This window comes from Ammospiza caudacuta, chromosome 4, assembly GCF_027887145.1.
Source record: "Ammospiza caudacuta isolate bAmmCau1 chromosome 4, bAmmCau1.pri, whole genome shotgun sequence".
Taxonomy (NCBI): Eukaryota; Metazoa; Chordata; class Aves; order Passeriformes; family Passerellidae; genus Ammospiza; species Ammospiza caudacuta.
In genome coordinates this window covers 96073-119201 of record NC_080596.1, presented here as the reverse complement: position 1 = coordinate 119201, position 23129 = coordinate 96073, and the positions used below count along the sequence as shown (strand labels likewise).

Here is a 23129-nt window from a genome sequence, read left to right as displayed (position 1 = left end):
AGGAAAAAATATCAAATTAAAAAGCTTCAGTTGAGGGTAAATAGTTATACATGTATCTGGTAAAAATAAGCAACTCTATCAGGTAATTTTTTTGTGAATCATTACTATCAGATAGCTTTAATCTTGTGAGTAATCCACTGGCTGATATACCAGGAGATGTAAAAAGAAGAAGGAAGGTCATTCACTTCAGGGCTAACTATATTATCAATTTATTTCAGAATTAGTATATAAATTTAATTATGCTTTTTAACAACACAAAACTTGATAAATTGTATCAATTTATGTAGAGATATAGTAAGATAATATGTAAAATTTGCATTACTATATATAAACAACAATCTAACGCCAACTCTAAGCTACTGATTAAATTTTCTCATGTTTCCTGTTGATAATTAATTACCCACTTACCTTTTGATAGAGAACACTAGCTCATTGCATTCTTTTAGGAAGTAATTTAAATCTTATTTATGAAAAACATGCTTAATAAATTTCATTTTGTCAGAAGTAATTATATAGAGTCCACATATTGCATAGTGCTGTGCTTTTTCCTTAGACATGTTCCTTTTCAGTTTTACTTCTCACAAAGCTCAACTTCCTGTATATAAAGTTCTAAATACCAAACAGCTTATGCAGCTATTAAAAATAACATATGTCATCCCAATGTTAGCTGAAATTTTCTTCCTCTGTTATTTTTTAATAAATGTAGAAAAAACCCATTCCATTTTAATTCTCTTTTTTCATATATATATAAATGTAGTAATTATTATAAAAACAGATTAAACAGTGTTAAACTAGTCATTTTCTGAAAGTCATTTATAAGGCCCTGAATGTTCTGGAACAACCTGGACTACTTCTAGCATACATGCCTGAGTACTTCATTTTGGTGTGTCCCCTGTCCTTTTTTCTGCAGAAACCATATTTCTCCACAGCATAGAAGTGTAGACCTGAAGGCAAATTACTATAATTTCTAAGTCCTGCTTTTCTTTTGATCATAATTTTCTGTGTTCTTTATACCTTGTTCTATTTAGAGAGTAGGAAAATATGCTGTATATATTATGTGAAGAAAGTTGTTAGTAGTTAATAAAGAGCAAAGGGATAATTTTCAAACTTAAAAAAAAAATATTATTTGAGCAGTTCTGCAATTGGAAAAACCTGAAGCTATTACAAAAAATAGATAGATCTTTTAACAGTTCTTTAATGTCATTTTCACAGAATCTGTCTTACAATCAATTGTAAAAAACTCTTTATTTTTCTGTTAGCTGTATACTGTAGATAATGCTTTTTTAATCTTGAAATTAATGTCTGTTTTGCATTAAAAATAATTTGGGTTTTTTTAAATATTAATTTGTAAAATGGATTCTGGCCACTTATTACTACTTTTCTATACCTGAGTAAATGCAAATAAGGAAAGATGGTATGGTTGATTTTTGTGCAGCTAATTTTACTAAATTTCACATAGAAATTCTGGTCCAGGAACTACTTCCTTCCAGAGTAAGAAACTTAGACACTGCTTGGACACAAGATTCTGCAATGAGGTTTTCATAACTCCAGATTTTGTATCACTGTAGAGCTGCTAAAAACAGTTGAAATTGTGCAAAAACTGGACTCCCTTGTAGGCCCATTACTGTGAGCAAAATATTCTGTGTGTTGGCAAACCAAGTAATCACCAAATATCTTCCAATCAACTTTTAGATGTGCAGAGGCACAGCATAGAGAGCATAGGTTACAAAGCAGGGTTTTCTTTGTACCCTTCAGCACTGTAAGGGCACTTTTATATGAAATAATATGTTCTACTTTGACATTCATTTAGTGCAGATTTCTGATGTCTTTTAAATGCTTACCTCTTACCACAGTAATTTCAAAACCAAAACAAGCCATAATTGCTATAATAAAGTACCTGACATCCATTTCACTCAGAATCAGTAGTTGTGCCTGTCCCACACAAGCATATTCTTTCAGCCTTCTAGACTATTCAGTATTTACATTAATACTTTCAGGAATTTTTCCAGAATGGTTGATGTTAAAGATTGCATTCCCTTCTCTACTGCTCTATGACACACATATGCAATGAATTCACTGAAGAGCCTCCAACTCCTTACACATGAATAAAAGTCTTCATATTAAACATAACAGACATATTGATTTTTCTTAATTTTACTTCCCTAACACTTTTTTTATTTTACCATCCGTATATTTCAGACAAAATTACAAGAGTTAAGTGTAATATGCAACAATAAACACATTCAAATAAACTCACCCCTGATTTGAAAGTTAAGGAAGAAGAAAAGATAAAGGAGAAAAAAGTACAAAATAAATGTTAAATGTCCTTATATCACTGATGGGCAGCATATTATTAGCTTTTAGGGGCATACTACAATATCTTGTCATTAATCGTTTTACCTCAATATAGAAAGAAAATATATATTTATTTAGTGAGTTGAAAACTTCCTTTGTTTTTACATGCAAAAATCTTATTTTTAATGTAGCATATTCAGACAAAAAAAGAGTGAGAAAATAACTGGAAACTAAGAGAATGAGCTGGGTTTTTTTTCCAGGGTTGATATTATTTTTTTGATAATGAGATACATGTATATTTCATTTTTTTTTTAGCTCACTTCAAGCAGGTAAATTGCAATCCCCTTCAAAGTTTTCATTAGATAGCCTATTATTCCCTTGAAAGAAATCACACTTTATGCATTATTCATTAGGGGCAGCAAATCTTCAGAGCAGTCACACAGGCTGCAGTATCACAGAACTACTTAAAATTCTATGTCTTCTTTCTCCATTTCTGCTGAATGCAGTTCTGGTCTAATCTTTGTGTATAATGCAATATCTCTGGTTAATTCAGATATTGCAAAGCTGAAGAAAAACCATGTGTTTTATTTGTGCTGGATAAAATAATCTCACTTTTATTTATCAAATACATGTCGTTCAACCTGTGTATGATATTTTGATACCTTCATATTTTTGGGGTTTTTTTCTGGTTTGTTTTTTTTTTTTTATTTTGGTGCATATTGTTACACATCATATGCAGTGGATGTCTAAAGAGAGTGTTTTACTGATGCTCTCCCTTGCTTATCTCCTACAGTTTATTTTTTCCAGGAGTCTACTTTATGTGTACCTTAATAGCTTTCTGGACTCACTAAGACTATTTCTGTGTGCTTCCCTCACAGTTTCGTGCCAGCTGCTGTTTCACAGTTTGTGGGAAAAAACAGTAAATTCTTCTTTCATATGTGTCAGATAATGCCAGCTTTACAAGGCGTACTCAAAAGGGTGTTGGAGGTGAGTTAATAAAATAATTCAACTAGATTTTTTGGGTGCATTGTTTTCTCTCTCTACCCTCTAGAAATCTCTTCTAAACAATATAATACAAGATTAGGCAAACCATGTATTTCAGCAGGAAGGCCACTGCATGGAAAGGTACAGACCTTCATTCTGCTCATGACTGGGCTATTGACCTTCCACAAGCCCCTTCTATTTTCTGTTTTATTCCCCTCCACCCAGGACTTACACATGTCATTTCTGCCTAGCACACAGCTAAGAACCAGAGCTGTCATTTGCTATGCACACATTCCAACACTAGAAAACCCCTCATCAAGGAAACGTCAGTCTATAAAAACCCCAAATTTTAAAATCACAAGTTGCTGATTTTTACCTCATGTTAGTCACCTCATATCAACTTCTTCTTTGCTTTTTCTCTCTCTTTTTCTGTAACTGTCTTTTCTGACAACTCTCAGTTCAGCTTCTTTAAAGTGCAAAACCTTTGGGAAGAATTAGAAGGGACTCATGGCCCCTTCTAAAGCACAGTACAAAATCTGCTGATTTAACCCTTTACCACTTTTCAAATGACTGGTAAGTGTAGCCTTAACTGCTGGAGGGTGTAGTGCATCCTTCCTTCTATATGTTAGCTAACACAGATGTAATCCCAAAGTACCTCTTAAATCAAGATTAGTTTTTGCTTAAGTTATGAGATGCAGATTTTAACAACATTTGCTTAATACTATTTTTTAAAGTTTCTCATAATATAACTTATTGCTTCTTTCTGATCTCTGAATATCCTTGAAAAAAAAGGGCATTTCTATGATGCCACATGAGCTGCTTAAAGACAGAGCAAGGGATATCCTGCAAAAGATATTGAAATAAATTTTAGAGTTCTATAACCCTATAAATACAAACAAACAAACAAAAAAAAATCTGAGAGGAAAAAAAGTGCAAGAAGACAGTTATAACTAGAAGAAAACTTAATGTTATCCCTCCCCTCAAAAGAAGTGGTGATAGTTGTTTGTGGGAGTATTTCCCCCAATTTTGAATGCAAGCATTATGTGATGGCAAAATATGTAATGAAATTAAAACTGGCAAAATACAAATTATTCTTTCTACCTTGAAAGCAAATATGAAAACACAGGACTTGTGGTCTAAAGTACCTCCATATATAATTTCCAAAACTAAGGCAAATAAATTCCAAATTTTATACTCTGAGCAGTTGTTCTGCAGATTCAAGCCTTTTGCCTCAAAAAATAATTTTGTACTTTATTATCTAGGTAGACCATAATGAAGATTTTTATAATACTTACATTAAAAAATCCCATCACTATCAATACATACCTAAACACATTTATTAAATCAAAAATTTTAATTCATATTAGAGAATTAAGAAGTTTAAAATTTATTTTTCTCCATTTGTGTATTAAAATACCAATATTATAACTTTCATTAACCACAATAATTTTGGTGCAATACTGACCAAAGAAATTTTGTCATTTGACATAATAAAAAGAGTATTGAAATATATAAAAGAAGGATCATGTAGAAAGATATCAAAATATCAGTATAGTGGTATTTGTTTTGTTTTTTTTTAATTTAGAGAATTTAGATTCTAAGAAGTATGGGGATGTAAAATAAAAATATAAGACCTTAATTTTACCCATATTTTCTGGGAGATGGAGGATTATCTACAGCTCTGAGTATGGGACTAGAAGGTAAGGTCTTGAACTGAGGCAAATGATTAGTATTCATATTTTGCAGAAGATAAATTTTCACATTAAATATACAGACACTCATGTATACTGAATGCCACTGAGGATTAGCATAATATTTCTATTAGTAACGCCAGCTTATCCAGCTGAGCGACACTCTGTAGTCAAGAGCAAAGTACTGGAAGGGTGAAAATGAGCTTAAGTGTTTCCAGCATGGGGTAAGGAAGGAGAGTGACCATTTCCACAGGCAATTATTTAGCTTTAACTGGACCTCCTACAAAAATTCTCCGTCCTTACGTAACTGATTGACCTCCCTTCTTTCTGTGTATTTCAGTAATTTCTCCTTTTCTCCATCATGCTGCTCACTCCAAACTCCACCAAAGGAAATATGAAAAACTATAATTTTATCATAGAATCAAGCAAAACTGAAACCTTTGCCTTGACATTTGATTGTAAAAATAGCCCTTGTGTAAGTTAGATATACCTCTTTCAATGCAATGTAAATTATAAATAATGAATCCAGCATTATTACTATTATTACTATTTGCTATTGCTACAACAAGTGAGCAATTTGCAGAAAAAAATCCTTGCTTAACTGTTATATTAATAATTTAATTTTTGTCTTTCCCATGGTTGTGATAAATATGGTGCCTCCACACAGAGATTTAACATGGTGTATCCTTGCTCTTTACCCAAACATACAAATTATATGTGAGCAGTGTAGATTAATATACACAGTGGATCACAGAAGCATCACCCTGATGGTCTCTCCTTGAGGAGAACAGTGAAAAATTTTTCTTTTTGAGCAATGGGCTTTGTGTTGGAAAGATCTTTTCCAACACAAGTAAAGTTTCTAAATAATGCTACAGGCTGAAAATTTTGGTTTGAGTCAATCATCATATTATAAAAGCACATTAACCTGAGTGAGAAAGGTCAAGACTAATCAGTTCAATATGGGAGGGAAACCAAAAGCAAGGCAAGGAACCCGGACAGAAATAGATCAATCTTCAAAAAGTGTCTCTGAAATAAAAAATCCTGTTTCATTTCTGACTGAAATTTTTTGAGTCAAATTTTATCTGACTGGGTTTTGTTCTTTTCTAAATAATATAGAGAAAAACATAGTGCCTATATACTGCTTTGTACTCTCACAGATGAAGCAGAATGGAGAACAGTGGTAAAAATGCTGACAACCATAATTTTATACTTGGATACATAACACATATGCATATAGATAGAACTATGTCATTAGAGATACATATTTCAAATAAAGTTATTAGCTCAAACTTGGAGAACAAGAAGTAAAAAGAACATTTTCTCATGGGAAGAAAGAAGAGGAAATGTTCTGTGCTGAAATCTGTTTCAGATAAATGTAATATTAATTATCATAGTTTATTAAACAGAGAAGTTTAAAACAGAATAAGTTAGATGTCAGGAGTAGCCATAACAAAACCACACTTAGTGACAAAATAAAATTCATTGATTCAAAATATAGGTCCCATCCTGCTTCCTGACCTACACAAACTTCTGTGTCAAATTAAATCAGAAAGACGGTGAACTGAAACAATTTCTTAAGTTATTCTCTCAAATTCCATAAACAGTTCAGGGATGCAGATTTAAATTGTTTTGCAAAGCTACAGCAACATAATATAGCCAAACTGGTCTTCCTTGCTCAAATAGAAATTTGTGATTAGAGCTGACAAGATATCAGAATTTTCATTCTATAGGAACTTGATGGGAAGGGCAGGAATACTCAATTTTGTAGCAGAAAAAAATCCATTGAAAATTTTCTAACAACCAAGAATTTAATTTTATATAGCTTAGCTTAATTTACAACGTTTTTAAATAAAATTGAGCTTAGGTATACCTGGGCTCCTTGTTCCTTATATTCTCTTAGCAGATTGATGAGGACCCAGAAGACCAGCAGACAGACTCTCCAGCACTCAGCTCTGCAACAGGTAGAATGAGGAACATGACTAATCCAGGTAGTGGATGCAAGTGTACATCATGGAAATCCCTGTCAAGGAATAGAAGCCTTTTATTTTCATCAGACAATAAACATTTCAAGTGAATCAATGTTTTATGCATTATCATAAGCATGATAATGTACACATGATAATGTAATGTGATGTCAGTCTAATGTATCATATCCTCCAGCTTCCCTTTCTCTATTTTTATTTATTACTACATGAAGACTTGTCCAAATAATGTATTTAATTTCTCAGCATAATCCAGGTATCTCAAACAAAAGATTTCATTCTTTCCACAATGGTACTAATCCATCATTTATTGCAATGTATCATATCCTCCAGCTTCCCTTTCTCTATTTTTATTTATTACTACATGAAGACTTGTCCAAATAATGTATTTAATTTCTCAGCATAATCCAGGTATCTCAAACAAAAGATTTCATTCTTTCCACAATGGTACTAATCCATCATTTATTGCATGGCCTACCAAGATTTACCTTATTCAGCATTGAAAAGAATATTCTTATTTTGGTAGAAATAGCTCATTATTAAACCTTCTCAACAATTAAGATTCCTATGTGACGGATGACCAGTAATAACCATTGGACATATTTTTCCCCAAAAAAGTTTTGTTCTATTTCTTCCTGTATTAATATTCATGTTACCTGATGAAGAGATTTTCACTTGACATCACTTCATCAAAAAACACAGATAAACCCCATTTCCATTACTTACTTTCCTTGCCTTATCAGTGATTCAGATTCTCAGAAAGCCTTATTTTTGGTAATTCCCTTCCTCACTTCCTTCATGGAAATTATTAACAAATAATCCCTGGCCTTATACATATTTTCCACTGAAAATAGTTCAAAGGTGCCACCCGTGTTTTTCATTCCTTGTGTGTTTCCCTAGCAGAGATGATTCTGTCGCGACAGTCTGTCAGACAACAATTCTCCCAATACTTTAAACATCTCAGCAGGTGAAATAGGAGTGTCTGCCACCATCCCACATCCATGTCTCATCATCCTACCAGCAATAATTCCTACCACAACAATAGTCCCTTTGAGGTTCTTATTTGCTTATTCCTCCTCCTTTTCTCAGATATTTTTACTGAATAACTTTCCATGAAATCATTGTCTGCTGATGCCTTCATTTTGATTCTGTTACCTCTTGTATATGGATAGGTTTACAGATCCTTATTGCCTAGCCCAAAATATAAGAATAATTTAGTTCTAAGGCTTCTGTGTGCTCCCTCTGAAGTAAACACTTTCAGCTGATGAATTAGATGTGGATGCAGCAAAAAAAAAAAAAGAGAAAATAATGACATAAATAAGAATGATTTTTTTCTCTAGACTCTTAAAATATGTAAAGGGAAAATTTACTAAAAACATCCAATGGCTAATTTCTGTTCTATCACAATAAAAATGTTCAGGTATTTTTCATTCTAACCATAAGTTTTGATTAAGTGCCTTACAGCTACAGCTTTGATCAGCATTTTTTCTATTTCTTCTGTCTCATTACCAGATTATAATGGTATTATACAAGAAAAGTGAGATCTCAAGGATTGTTAGCTGTTACAAAATATTTGTCCAAAAAGCATAAAGCAACTCTGTATAGTGAAAGCAGAGATACTCTTTGTTATAATGCTAAAACCATTTGCCACTGCCTGAATAGCATTTCTGTGTTCAGGAATGAATATCAGTAACTAATAACATGGGTTTTTTTCAACTCCAACAGTGCTTATCTTAGTAGGCCCACAATGACATCTTGTGGCTACTCTGAGTTGACGACTCAATGATTAATAAAATAACCAAGTCTAATGACTTTCAAGAATCTTTTACACATGAAGAAAAAAGTTATCCTTGGTGAAGATCCTGCATAAGACATCTGCCTGTGGCAGCAGTGCCTGGTTTTTCTAAGTCCTGAGCAATCATTCCAGTTGCTCCATTTTTCTGTCAGTGGAAAATCAACTAATTAACTTTTGCTATAAAAAAATCTGTGGAAGTGGATACGCTACACTGTGTAAGTAAAAACTGAAAGCCTTCAGGCTATCAAAATGTGGTAGATGAGTTTAAATCTGCAACATTAGGAAGAAGGAAACCAAACCTAAGAGAGTGATTTACTAAATCACGTCCAAAATAAATCCTTTTGCCCAAACTTCAAAGAGTTCTGGTTTAGTTGTTTTTTTGTTGTTTTTTTCCTTACCTGAATGGCAATTACCTTGGTTAGCCAGCTGCATCTTTTTTTCAGGAGCAGTCCTCAAATATTTCAACAGACATCCATTCTCATTTGCTTCCCTTTCTGCAAGTATGAATTGCAATAAACATCTTGGGATATCCATTACCTAAAGCTATGTAACCAATTTTATGCAACCGTGATTGTTATGTTATTTTTCTACAGATTTCCCTGACAAACAATTTTGTTTCCCTAAATATTTCTTCAGTGGTTTCTTAATTTCAAGCAAACTCTCTCAGTGACAGTCTTGGGTTTCTTTCTTTAGATATTCATTTTCTAATAATTTGAGAAAAGGACAGTGGCCATGTGTTTTCCTGTTCTTTGCCAACTCATAGCCTCTTCACTGAAGATTCCTGATAAAAGTTGAGGATTCATTGCAAATGTTCATTTTAATATTTCCTCAGATCATATTTAAACATTTGCAAGGCAGTTGTCTGCTTTTGGATAGAATAGCAAGTTTCTAACTTCACATTTTGGGAGGGATCCCACATTTGTGAAGGGATCAATATCCCTTCACAAGAATTACAATAATATAAACATATTCATGGTTCACTGCAGAATTTTAAGCAGCATAATTCGGTGTATTAGTAGATTTCAAATTTATTTTAACTTTTTTCTCTTACTTTTGAAAGACAATTTCATAAAGGTAATGCAGAGCCCTTTTCCTCTGAACCAGGTTGTAGTGTATTATAAATATACACGTATACATATGCACACACACGCACACATATATATATATGTGTGTGTGAGCATGTATGTTCAGGGAGGACTGTCAAGGAATATTGGAAAATTATCACTGCCCATCCTTTATTAAATCTATAATTAGCACAGAAGTGCTTGGTTTCCCTGAACAAGGTGTGGCAAATCTGACTTAATGCTTACTTATTGCTCTTCAATGCACACAGATAGTTTCATTCAGGGTTTTGGCTGAAGTAAGGGCTGTGCAAATCACAAAATCTGGGCTCACAGAAAAGTCATCATTTGGCTGAGGGGGAAAAGTATTATATCCTTTCCAGCAGTGCAATGCAAAATTCAGGGAAGGAGAGGAGCTGGCAAGACGGATATGACCTGGGGTGCTCAGATTTGGCAAAGGATGGACACTCTTACTCAAGGGAATCAATATCAGACTTAAAAGAGAATCATCACTTGCATTAATAATTAACAGAAGCATGAGGTGAAGGATGTGGCAGCAAAAGGATTTTGGCAAAAGGAGGCTGCTGGAAGGCTGCAGTACAGCAGTGAACAGTAAAAAGAAGAGGAGGCATGAGAACACTGCTCCCTCAACTATAGTCAGTGAGGGTGGCTAAATATGCCTACTACAAAAAGGAGTGGGAAAGAGTGGAAATAATGGTGAACTCTCTAGGTAAACTTCTCTAAAAACCTGTTTTGAGACCCAGGTTCTAGCTCTAACATGGAATTGAACATCCATTTTTGATAGGGAATTGAAGTTTTTCAAACATTGCTGGTATGCAGTTGATGGACTAGAAATTACCAGTGTTAAGAATTACTTGCTGGTTTCAACAGTATTGCATTGTCTGCTGGTGAGCTTTAAACTGAAAAGTATAGGCTTGAAAACCTTTGGCAAAAAAAAAACCCTGCATGTATTTGTTATGAATAATCCCATTTGTATTAGCTGCTAATTTTGAGCTGATCAGTAGCATAATATGCAGCGATGTCATCAGATAGACACAAATCCTACCAACAGAATCCAATATGTTGGAAGAGACCTCTGGAGGTCTCCCAGTTTCAAGTTCCAGTTCAAACAAAGTCAAATTGAAGGATGTTGCCCCTTTCTCAGTCTAAGGATGGAGATTTTACAGCCTTTCTAGACTACCTTTGATATTATTTCCCCTGAGTAAAAAAAAAATCTCGGTGCTGCTGACTTTAGTTACCTCAAGTTTCTCCATTCTTTATATATCTGCAAAAAATTTATTAGCTCCAGAGTTAATAAATAATTCATATCTGTTTTTTACCAAATTATAGCTGCAGTATTTTTTTCTCATTTACTTAAACTCACATCCCAACTAAAATTAAAATAGAGTAAAGTTTGTCTAATTCTGCATTTGGAGATGTCTTAGACATCTGCTGGCAATCTTCACTAAGCCGTGTGCCAGAAAGTGCCACTCTTCTGGCAGGGGTGTGAATCCAGCTGCCTCAGGCCCTTTGAAATTCAGGAAAGGAGCAGGGTTGCACCTTCATTCCCTAAGGACACTGATCCAATATGCACCAACATACAAAAAAGAGTTTATTTGGAATTACCTGATTAGGCAGAAAAGGACACCTTTTGCTGAACAGCCTTATGAAGGGATTTCAAGCTAGCCCATGCAGCCACCCTCTCTTCATCCATGAACCACAGAGAGGTCTTGTGCTACAGTAATTGTTCATATATTGTTTTGTTTTACTGGACAATAGACTGCCACTGTCAGCTGACTGTCAGTTAACATCAATCAACTCATTAGAAGCTCTTGACTTTCTCATCCAAGCTACTCACAAGGTTTGATAAAAGAGCGCAGGCACTTGTGGGCTTGCATTCCCCCTCAGGAAACCAGAATAGGATCCAGGGAGTACTGTGCTGGTGAGGTGGTGAAGGCTAGAAGCAAGATTTAGATGAAGGCATGATTTGAGTTACCCCTACAATCATGAAAAACAGCATTGAGGAGGAAGGAAACAGTATGAAATTGGGTTATTGTTACTGTGAAAGAAGAGGAGTAACACCATGTATGCAAACACCAAGGTAAACTGCACTTGGGTACAACTCATCCAAAAAGTGGGGAAAAGGGGAATAGAGAAAACGTGGGACTTTCCTCATCACCAGGCCGTTTGTACATCTTCTTACAGTGTCATGCATTTTCCGTGTGCTGTTTTGAATGTAGTCAAGAGTGTAGCTAAGAATATGAGTATCAGATGCCTAGGTGTGATGCTCTCCCCTGCTACAGCACATACCTGAGGAGGTGCAGCCCATTTCTGGCATGTGTCTGTTGAAGATGATTTTTTATTTTAATTTCAGTTACATTTAAAAAATGTACATTCTTGAGATTACAGAACACAGCTTCAAGCCAACTCAGTTTCTTTCCCAATTCCTGAAAATGTTTTTTACAAACCACACATATTTCTAAGAGATTTCTAAAATTACTGCAGCCTCCACAGGAGCCTGTGGAGGCTGCAGTAATTTTAGAATTCCCTGTATTCTGGAATTCAAAGCTCTCTCCAACCTAAAAATTGACAAGTCCTTGAAAAGCAGTCATGTTTCTATTTATTCTAATTCAGGTTCTAATCAGGTATCACCATGCTTTATTACATTAATTTATTACATTACATTTTCTGGAATGTTATTCAGGACAAAAACTTCCAAAATAACTGTTATAAGACATAGATTGGTGCAAATTTTATGGGAAAGGTAGGGCTCCATGGCTTTCCCTTTCTTGTGGTAAGGGAATTTGTCCCAAGTCAAATGCCAATGGTTAATGCATACACAGAGAAAACAGGGAAACGCAGAGAAAAGCTGTCAGCTCATCTTGGATAATTCCAACAAATACTTTTTGGACTCTTCCCCAGCAGTGGAATCTTGTCCTGTAAAAACAGGCAAGGTAAAATCTAGCTGAGGTTTATCTTGCTGACTCACAATCCTGTCAAAGAATAGGTGCCATTTGAGACACCATATATTGTTCTCAAAGAAATACCCATGGGAATCAACTTGTTTTCTATTGCTTCATTTTAATTTCTCAAGTGCAAACTATAAATTTCATATTAGGACAGAATGGTCCCTCTGTTATCTGCTTCACTCCCCAGATATTTGATATCAGAACCTAATCTCAACCTTTAATAGGAGTGAGTGAATAATAGAATTCATTAGGCTTTATTGCTATCGTAAACTGTCCTGTGGTGCACAAGGTACCTTTTATTACTTTCTTGATTACAACAAAATTGCACTTGCCTGCTGCATCAAAGTTAATGACCCAAGAGTATGAATGGAGTTGCTAGCAGCTAATAAAAGAGTTAGTAAGGAAGGTATGCAATTAAATAGCTTCAATTAATGTGTTTGTCTTAGTGATAAAAAAAAATATTCTGCCATTTACAAAGAACTTCCATCATGAGAAGAGTTACAGAAGTTGTATAGTGATGTATCTGTTAAGTAATAGAATTGGCTGGTACAAACCATGATTCAGAAGACAAAGAGCAACACTTTTAAAATCAAATGTATAAGACAGAGCAATGATACACTGTCCTGAAAAATATGAATACTAGTTGCTAAAACCGCATTATGGATCCAAGCTGAAACAGGTAATTTATGAGCAACTTCAGAAAAGAATATTGAAAAATATGTTTATGGGCTTAAAAATCATGAAAAGTATGCAGTGTTGTAGGGAAAGGAATAGAAAAACAAATGCAACATATCAATCTATACAGCCTGACCTAAACATATGGTGCTGGTTCATAACTGGAGTATGACCTCAGCAACCAGATAAAATAATAAAACCAACAGAAATGTTATGATAAAGAGACAGTGTGCAATTAATAGATGCAGGAAGAATAGAGTAAGAGTCACTGGTCTAGGATTCACAGCCTGTAAATTTATGTCACATAAGGGGTCACCAGCACATGCACCAGACCTTACACTTCCTGCCTGGTCTGTCATCCTCATGCAAAATAGGAGCTCTGGGGTTGTAAGGACATAAAGAGCACAGTTGTCTGTGTCAGACGCTGCTAAGGCCACATTGTGAGAGTGGACATACTGACGTGAGTCATGGGGATGACATTTGCAGTGTGGTTCAAATGTATTTTGTAACTGTTGTGATCAAGCACAACAGTTTTAATAATTTCAATAACTTACCCAGTCATGCTCCTAAATCTAAATCCTGTGTAGAGTCAAGTATCTTCAAAAATGCAAGTTTGGTATTAAAACATTAAACTCTTCCTGTGTAGAATATCTAAGAGATCTGTTCAGAAAGTACTGGACTGTGAAATAACGTGTCACAGCTGTGTATAATTAATCTAAACTGGAAACTTGTGTGTTCAATTTGAAAACAGGTAGGTAAATGCATTTAAGTATCTTCTTGATTTGATTTTGGCCCATTCCTCTTGATTTAAATCATCATATGCAGTATTTCTTCTATTTCTACTTGTGTGTAACACAACACAGTTAAATTAGCATGGGTGATTAGTACTTTCATTCTAAACCCATGAAATTTCTGTTCCTGTGGCTCTTAAACCATTGATTAACTTCCTGCTTAACTACAAAAGCCTTTAAAATCTTTCAGACAGACAAGTGGGTGAGTTCTGAAATATTTTTGTCTCTGCTGAACTGAAGATTAGTCAAACTATGTAAAACCTTCTAGTAAAAAACTTGTTAATACTCTGAATATGTAAAATCTCTTATTCTAATTTTACTTAGTTCATAATTTCTTCGTATCTGATTTACATGCATTAAAATTTTTTGTTTTAATTTTTTCTTATATTGTGCTTCAACAACCATTATTTGAATTTAGCATTATAAGATGAGGTTTTTATAAGCCCCCATATTTTTCCATAATTATAAAACTAGAAGGTTGACTCTTCAATGCAGGATAACAAAACATTAGGCAAATGAAGCATAAGTTTGATAATTTTAAATCAAACAAAGTGAAAAATATTGAATTGAACCCTCTCAGGGCCACTGCTAAATAACCCTTATGATTATACTGTTCAAGTTATTTAAACAAGCCTACATTTTATCCTACAACACTCAGTGGAAAGTTACCGTGCTTTCATGAATATTTTGTTTGAATCCCTGATTTTTAAGATGAAATTTCTCTTCCATAGACTTCATACAGGTGCGCAAACTATAAACTGAGCCTTGTAAAAGCAAACTCCTTGATATGAAACATCCCTTTATCCCCACCTTGTGGAAATTTTCTGCATATGTTATTCGTTAGTTGAAAAATAAATTTGTGGGTGTGATCTGAATGATTCTAGGGATGCAGCTGAAACATGCAGTGTATCCATAGAGATCCTCTTGCATTGAGCTTGCCATGGAGTTTTATAGCTCCAAAATGAGATTTTCAATTAGGTAAACTTGAGCTGAATCTGTTTATCAGAAACACCAGGAGAGAGGATGTGAGGGAAAGAGAGGAGATTGCAGCAGGTAAAAATTCACATTCAGTTTTTGCTCCAAAGACTGGTAATTCCAAACTTAAATCTGAAACACAGATAATAAGAGGTGAACTAAGATGGATTCATGTTGTAGGACACTGCTATACGTCTGAGCATTAATCCCATCTATTCTATAAACAGTTTACTGAAGTACTGAATAATTCACTTATACAAAAAGAAACTGGGAACGTGGACAAATAATATAAATTAAAAAATTAAAATCTTAATTCTTACCTTGATTTGGGGTTGGGACTTACAGTGTAAAACTTCTTTAGATGGCAGCTCCACTGTAAAGTCCTATTCTCCCTGTTCTCTTCTGGAAGAAAAAATATATTATCTTCTTGCATTTAATAGGCTGGAGAAATGCAGAAATGAAAAGTAAAGTGATCCCTGGCATCACTGCATTTGGTTCTCTGCTAATGTTAAAAAGAAAAGAATAGAATAATTTCAAGATCACTGTTAAGTTCTGTTTAAAAAGATATTATTTCTTCTCCCTTTCTATTTTCCCATTAGAAGGTTGTTACACAAAAGATTTACATTAAAGGCTAGGAATTTGGTTTTTTAAATTTCCAGCCTAAACTCCAGCTGTTTAGTTTTTGCTTATTTGTTCTTTTACTAGTTTTAACTAACTGACTGTGTGATTGTTTGCCCTTCACCAGAGTTGCTCATTATCATTCATGTTTTCTGTTAAGGGCAAGAACCAAAACCCATCAACCTTGATTTCCTTGTCTGAATATGTCAGTGCCTTCATGGCCTCTTCTCCATTTACCTGGTCTTTGGAATATTTCCATGCATTTTTTTTGCTAGAATCAACTCCTTGAACTGCACAAAGTTCCCTCACACAGTGTCCCAGCAAAGATTTACACAAGGCAGTCCTGTCATCATATTGAAGCACTTATTTTCAGTTAGTATAACAACAAAATCAGAGTTTTGCAGGAGCTCTGTCCACTCTGCCCATGTTCAATATGTTCAGAAAAGAAATAATTATTTTTCTTGAATTCTTTTTCTTGAAGGATTTTACCCTCTTTCTCTTGGTAAAACTTATTTTTGATGTGGAACAGAAGAAAAACATTCAGCATAAAAATGAGAGAAAGAGGTTTCCCATTAATTTATACCTAAAAATTTCTATATTTTAATTCATATTTTTCCAGTCTTCCTTTAGTGAAGTTTTAAATCCAATATCTATAGTAAATAGGGTATTGCTTATTTACAAGTCCACAAAAGTAGGGCAATTTTATCAGTCATGTAAAAAACAAAACTCAACAAAACCAACACAGACTGAAATAGTAGTCTTAATTTTTTGTAACCAATATGTTCCTTTCTGCCATTCTTCACAGGCAAATAAAAAAAAACTTTAAAAGTTGGGGTTTTTTCTAACTTAGTGAGAAACAGTGTTTTACTTCTTGTATAAAGTCTTCCAGTAGGTTTTAAACATCGTGCTCCAAGCTGTATCATAATGGAAGAATGTCAAGCCTTTCAAAAACACAGAACACAAGTTACTGACACCATAAATGCTAACAAAAGGAAGATTATGTAAACACACAAACAAATAGAGCAGTGCAAGGGACCATTATCTCAATATGAGCTCAAGTAGTGCAGACTGGCCACCTCTGCGCTGTCCAGCTCTGGGCTGTGCCTCTCTTCCAGCCTGGATATGGTATCTTTACAGATATAGCATAATTGTTATTTTTTTTAGTTATTTAAACTTCAGAGTGAAAGACATAAAAGGAAGGCAATTATTAATATTGCAATCAATCAGAATATTTTTACATGGGAAACTGAGGATGAGTGTTATAGATTTTATATCTCTCATCCGTTTTGCCGTCTCATCCGTTTTGCCTAGTGCCCAACATCCCAGAAAAACAAGCCTTGGCATTGTCTGAAAATGTATCATTTGACAAACTGAATTAGCAGTTAAGCAAAATGAACAACCAGATACTTGGTGCTTAAGCTCACCTTGCGCCTTACAGAATGCAATCTTAAGGGCAAAACACATGAAATGGCTTCCTATGGGACCCTGTGCTTCCATCTTCAGGTATAGAAAACAAGTATTTCATTGGTGCACTGCTATGAGCTCGACAAAGCATCAGTGTTGGGTGTAGGGCTGGTGGCAGAGGATAGAAAAACCTTGGAGCTTAGGCTTGTAATGCTTTTCTGATGCATAACAATATCAATAATTTTTAATTATTTTTTATCATTATATAACAGTGATCACCTAAGTTTTATTTTATCTTTTTCTTCAACAAATGTAAAAGGAGATAAATATGACCTTGGTTTTCACTGACAGAGGCCAATTTAAATAACTGCAAAAACTAAAGGATCAATCTAATGAGTTTTGAGCAATGAATGCTTTAAAGTTACACACAAGTTACTGCCTTGGCTACTAGATGCCATTTATGCTTATGAGGTAATCCATCTTGTTCCAAGATTATTTTGTCTGGTTTCTCATAAAATAACTTGCATCAATATTTACCTTTAGGCTTCAATTGTTTTGACTGTGCAGACGGCAGGAGGCGCTGTGCCTGCAGTGCGCCGGGACAGACGACAGGGAGCGCTGGGGCTGCAGTGCGCCGGGACAGACGGCAGGGGGCGCTGTATCAAGTAAGTATCAAATATCAACTATCTATAAGAAGGGATTAAAAGCTCTATGTCACGTGCAGCAGTAGAAAATTTCAGGCTCCCAGGGAATAAATAGTTTTCTTTAAATCATTTTCGTTTTGGAGTTTTTTTTTTTTTTACTCCCAGGTATCCTGACAGTTTCTACTGCTGCTGTTTTATTCTAAAGCTAGAAAGATAAACCAAGATCAGAAATACAAGAAAGGGAAAGGGAAAGGGAAAGGGAAAGGGAAAGGGAAAGGGAAAGGGAAAGGAAAGGAAAGGAAAGGAAGCAGGAGAGCAAGAGGGAAGGGAAGGGTTGAAAACCAGAGTGAAAAAAGAAAAAAGAGCTGGAGAGAAAAAGAGAGGGCATTCGGAAGGAGCGGTGCTGCCTCGGGTCCTTCCCCGCCCTGGGGCGAAGGAGCCGTTTGATGCCCGGGAGGGACTGCAGCTCCCGGTGGCGCGGGACGGCGCCGTGGCTGTCAGCCCGAGACTACAACTCCCGGCAGGCCGTGCTGCCGGCGCGGCTTGTGACGCAACGGCTGACGCGGCCCATGAGTGGCTGGCGTGCCAGGCGGCCGCGCGGGGCTGTGCGCGGGCAGCTGGCGGCGCCTCTCCCGCGCGGGACGGCGACGCTGGAGGGGCGAAGGCTCCGTGTGGGCGCCCGCGTGGAGCTGAGGAGCGCGGAAGGAGCGTCCGCCCGGTTCGTCGGCCTCACTCAGCGGTGCCGGGGGCGGGGGCGCTGCCGCCCGCCGATGGCGGAGGGCGAGGCGGTGCTTTGCTGCCGCGGGCCGGGAGCTGCAGGAGCCGCCGCGGGCGAGCGGCGCCGGGCGCTGCCGCGGTCCCGGTGGGGCGGCCGCCCTCGGGCTGGCGGAGGCGCCGGAGGAGCCCCCGAGCCGCAGCCGTCTCCCTCGGGCTGCTGCCGGTGCTGCGGGCGGAGGCGGCTCCGCCGCGTGTCGGGCGTTGCGAGCAGGGAGCGCTGCGACATCGGCGGCGTGACGGGGCTGCTGCCCGCGTTAGTGCTCGTGGCTCTTTGCGCCGTGGAAACGGACGGAGCGGCGCTGAGCGGTAAAGCCCGAGATGGCCGGGAGAATGCCCAGCGCGGGGAGCCGGCGGGCTGTACCCTTCGGATGGCCCAGGTGCGAGCTGCAAACTCATCCCCGCTTCCGCCCCTGCCCTCCCGAGCCCCAGGGAAAATGCTTTCCAGCACTGTCCAGCTTCTGAAAGACAAAACTTGTGATTTGACACTAGCATCCAGAGAAGGTTTCTGTCTAGATTAGCAAATGCCTAAATTGTTCTTGGTTACATCCCATGACCGGTTTTAGGCAGTGACTTTATACTGCTTTTAGGATGTTCTTGTACAATGGTGAGAAAAGTGGCAGGTCTGATAGTGGTTTCACTTTTTTCTACTTCACGTTCCATAAGATTCTTTTATCCAAGCATTTGTTTTCAAATTCTACTGTAGGCGTTTATGGTTCACTTTTTTTTTCTTTGCAGCACCCGTGACTTTTTTTTTTCTCTAAATCAGGAGTAAATATAGCTGAGTAAAATCACCTTGGTTTTCTTCCTTCTTTTTTAACTGAATTGTTTTTATTAAAAATCCTATTTGAATATGTAGAAAAAGTGGGGATGTCCTGTAATATATCCTAGCTTTTCTTGTTTCCAGGGTACCCAGAAAATATGTCTCCCTTAGAGTCCCACAGAAACGTTCTCAGTGCGATCTCTGTCAAGGTATGTATTTACAAGTAAGTGAGGCCTTTAGATATTTGCCTGTGAATTACCTTTTCCTGTAATTGAGAGCTTGCGTTCTGTGGGTTTTATGATAAAGCTGTAAAACATGTAAAAATGGTTTTGCAAGTCCTAATCGTTGAAGGCAGCAAGAAGTGGATTTCGAGCCTGTTCTTGAGCAGACAAAGGGAAAAAGTGTGACTCTGATGCTGAACTTGTCATTTTTCATTGGACTTGTCTGGAATGATTTAAGAATAGAGAGAGCTAGAAAAAGAGAGAAATAGAATTGGTTCTTGAGCCCTCCTCAAATGCTCACCATGATGCAGCGTAGAGCCGAAGGGAAGGGTGATGGAACAGAGCTCTGTGCTTTAGAAGGAAATAAATTTAAACCTGACCTCCACACAGAGTCTCACTAACTTCTGTTGTTTTAAAATACCAAATACGTTTAGGAAGTGTTGGAAGTTAGTATTTTGGGAAAGAAATGGCAGTTCCACAGAACATTCCATGGAACAGAGGCTCTGGGAACGATTCATGTTGTAACTGCTGTCACTGCAATCAGTTGGTGGCTCGGCCTTGCAATGTGCACTTGGCCTTCTATAAAGCACTGTTTTGTTTGCCTTTCAGTGCTGTGAGTCTTGATAAATTGGAGAAGAGCCCAAGAGAAAGTTTTAATCCCTTGTTATAAAAGGTAGGAAGTGACTTGTTTTGGTTTGGTTCTTTTTCTTTATTATTTTCTGGAAATAAAAGTAATTAAGTATAGGTACTACTGGTTTGTTTCTTCCAGTAGCAGGTGATAATAATAGTAGTAGTACTAGTAAAAATAATAATAGACATAATAATAATAATAGTAATGTAATACTACTTAAACTGTCTTTATCCATTGACCTGGCCATTTCAAATCAAAACTTCTAAACACAAATCAAACCATCATCCTTGTAGAATCTTTCACAGCAGTGGGCTAAAGATCCTGGTTTTGTTGACAGGATTTATTGGTTCTGGAAGAACAAGAGGGAAGTAGAAGCCTAACTACTTCTAGCTCACAGACCCGTCCAGTGAACAGAGCTTTGTGTTTTGGTGGGCTTGTGATGACTTGGAAATCAATTGCTCATTCCAGTAAAAAAAATTCATGTTTTTTTGAACGTGACAGCAGAAATAACTTTAGGCACCAACTGAATAATAATAGATCACCAGTTTAAGTTAAAAATTCATGCTGTACTATCAAAATTTAAAGGTAAATTATTATGTATTAGGTGATGGTATAAAGTGTATGTTCTCATGTGTAATGCAAAGATACATACGTACCTGAAAGTCCTTAGAGGAAACAAATTTTTATGTCTGCTGTTTGACTGTTTATCATACGATATTTGGTTTTCTTTCCCAGGGATGGGTGAATTTTAACTTTGGAGTCCTCTATGCTAAGGATGCTCAGCTTACAGGTGATGAAATGTTCAGTAATGGTGAGTTTTTCACCTTCTCTTTAATTGCTGTGCTGATATGAATAAGAAAAAAACAAAAGCAAGAGAAAAAAGAAGGATGGTTTATTATTTTTGATGCTGTTTTGTTTGTTTCCTCGGTATTTGCTGCAGCTCTGCTCACCCAAGCTTTGGGTTCCTTCTGTCCCACTGGGAGTTGCCCAATTTGGTTGCATCTGGTGAAATTCCCCCTGAGACCTTACAGAACTAGCTCAAACTGCGTGAGAGCCATTTGCAGTTCTCTCCAGACACCTGGAGAATGGGCGACGTTTCTGAGGATCCGGCGAGCGCGCTTCTGTCAAAACTCAGTCTGTGAAATTCCTGGGGAAAACCCTTCTGTGTCCTGAAGGGCTCAAACTCTGGTGAGGATGCAGTTATCAGGTGCTCACCTGGATGGTTCCAGCTCCCAAAGGTAACACTTGTACTCTTGCCCTGTAGTTTACATCTATTGTATTTTTGTTATTTTGCAAGATTTTTTGTCTTTGCAAAATATTGTGCATTTCACTCTTTGGAACCTCTCAGATGGTTCTTTGGTGCAGCACCACCCCATGGGACACTTGGCTGCTGTCCTGAAGGGGTTGGTCGCTGGAATTGTAAATCCTGGAGAGTTTATATGTCTTCTGTCCCCAGGCAGGTATCATGCTTTGTTTACTTTTGTTCTGTTGGTTAGGCGCTGCTTCTCGTTGCAAGTATGAATTTCAAACTGCCCTGTTCTTACTTTAACTGTTTTCCTGGTTCTCTCCGCACGGCAGGGAAAGACTCTCGTCTCCTTGCCGTCGGGCTCGGTGCTGTCCAAGAAGATGCAGAGGCTAAAAACATCATAAGAAGCAAAATACGACTGCAGGGAAAAGAAGCTGGAGAGAACAGGACGTGATATTGTTATCCTTAGCCTGTATTAGAAACATCCGCTGTGCTTTGATGCTGGCAGCTGCCAGGGGCTTGTTAGCTCTTTGTAGGCAGGTGTAGGTGTTCACTTGTAGGTTTTTTCTCTGGACAAGGCAATTCAAACTTTGCTAAGCTTATATTTGCAGATTACTCCGTAGCACAGTCCAGCATGACATTTTTGAATGTTGTAAAAATACCATGTTACTTGGAAATTGCTAATGAAGAGAAGCTTTAGGGGAAAATAAGATTTCAGGGTTGGAAGATGTGAGAAGAATTTTGTGGGGATGTTAGACTGAAGTAAAGCACACTTGAAGCTGGACTGGCACGCTGGCAGGTCCCCTATTAAACAGTAGTGCTGAGGTTAGCCTGGGGGTTGCCCGTTGTTTCTGTAGAAATCAGTGTTTCCTGGTCTTCAGAGGTAAGCTGCTTTGAAAAGCTGGAAGGTGCAGCATGCTGACAAGCCCCGTGCTTTGGATTAAAAGTAGATTTCAGAAGGGTCCTAAGCTTTTGTCTTTTCCTAGAAGTCGATGTAATCCTATCGAGGGGTTTTTAATTCTGTGTTGCCACGTCATCCATCAGAGCCCTGTTGTACTAATCATCATACAGATACAAAACAGAAAATCAGACCCTGTCCCAACCACTTAGAGCCCAGAAGACGATTTCCTCGGGCTGCCATTTGCGTGCCATCGGTACTCACCACGAATTGACCCCTGTGGCTGTGACACAGCACCGGGACGCTGACGGAAGGAGGCTGGTGGCAGAGCCTGGAGGTCCCTGTCCCACGGGGAGGGAGAGGACGAGGCAGCGTCGCCTGCAGGGAGGGTCTCGTCCCCAGAGAGCAGCCGGCGACTCCATCCCTGCCCGGGGCTCCGGGTGCACCCTCGGGGAGGACGCCTGCCCTCAGGTTTCCCCCTGGGCACCCGGGGAGGGAACCAGGTCCATCCGTGTGGCAGCTGCAGGGCCTGCGGGCTCTGGGGCTCTGCAGCCGTGTGCCTTGTCACAGGGTGGCAGGGACGTGGCACTGCCCGGCCGCGCCGCTGGCCTCGGATCCTTGCTGCTTTCCTCCTGATCCCACTTGGATGTACCAGCAGTCTTCTGTCTTTTCTTTAAAAGTGTCCTTGGGAGAGTTCAAAGAGAGGGTCATC

General features: G+C 37.6%; 2 long non-coding RNA genes across 2 annotated transcripts; one reads left to right on the top strand and one right to left on the bottom strand.

The window, feature by feature from the left end:
* Positions 1-15062: 15062 nt before the first annotated feature.
* LOC131557295 (uncharacterized) lies at positions 15063-17976 on the bottom strand. The gene is made up of 3 exons (XR_009274725.1): positions 17778-17976; positions 15539-15620; positions 15063-15350 (listed from the first exon to the last, which is right to left on the bottom strand). It is a non-coding gene; the product is annotated as an uncharacterized LOC131557295 (long non-coding RNA).
* Positions 17977-18858: 882 nt separating this feature from the next.
* LOC131557009 (uncharacterized) lies at positions 18859-22160 on the top strand. Its single transcript, XR_009274674.1, has 6 exons — positions 18859-19038; positions 19566-19630; positions 20252-20315; positions 21009-21084; positions 21214-21511; positions 21852-22160. It is a non-coding gene; the product is annotated as an uncharacterized LOC131557009 (long non-coding RNA).
* Positions 22161-23129: the final 969 nt, after the last annotated feature.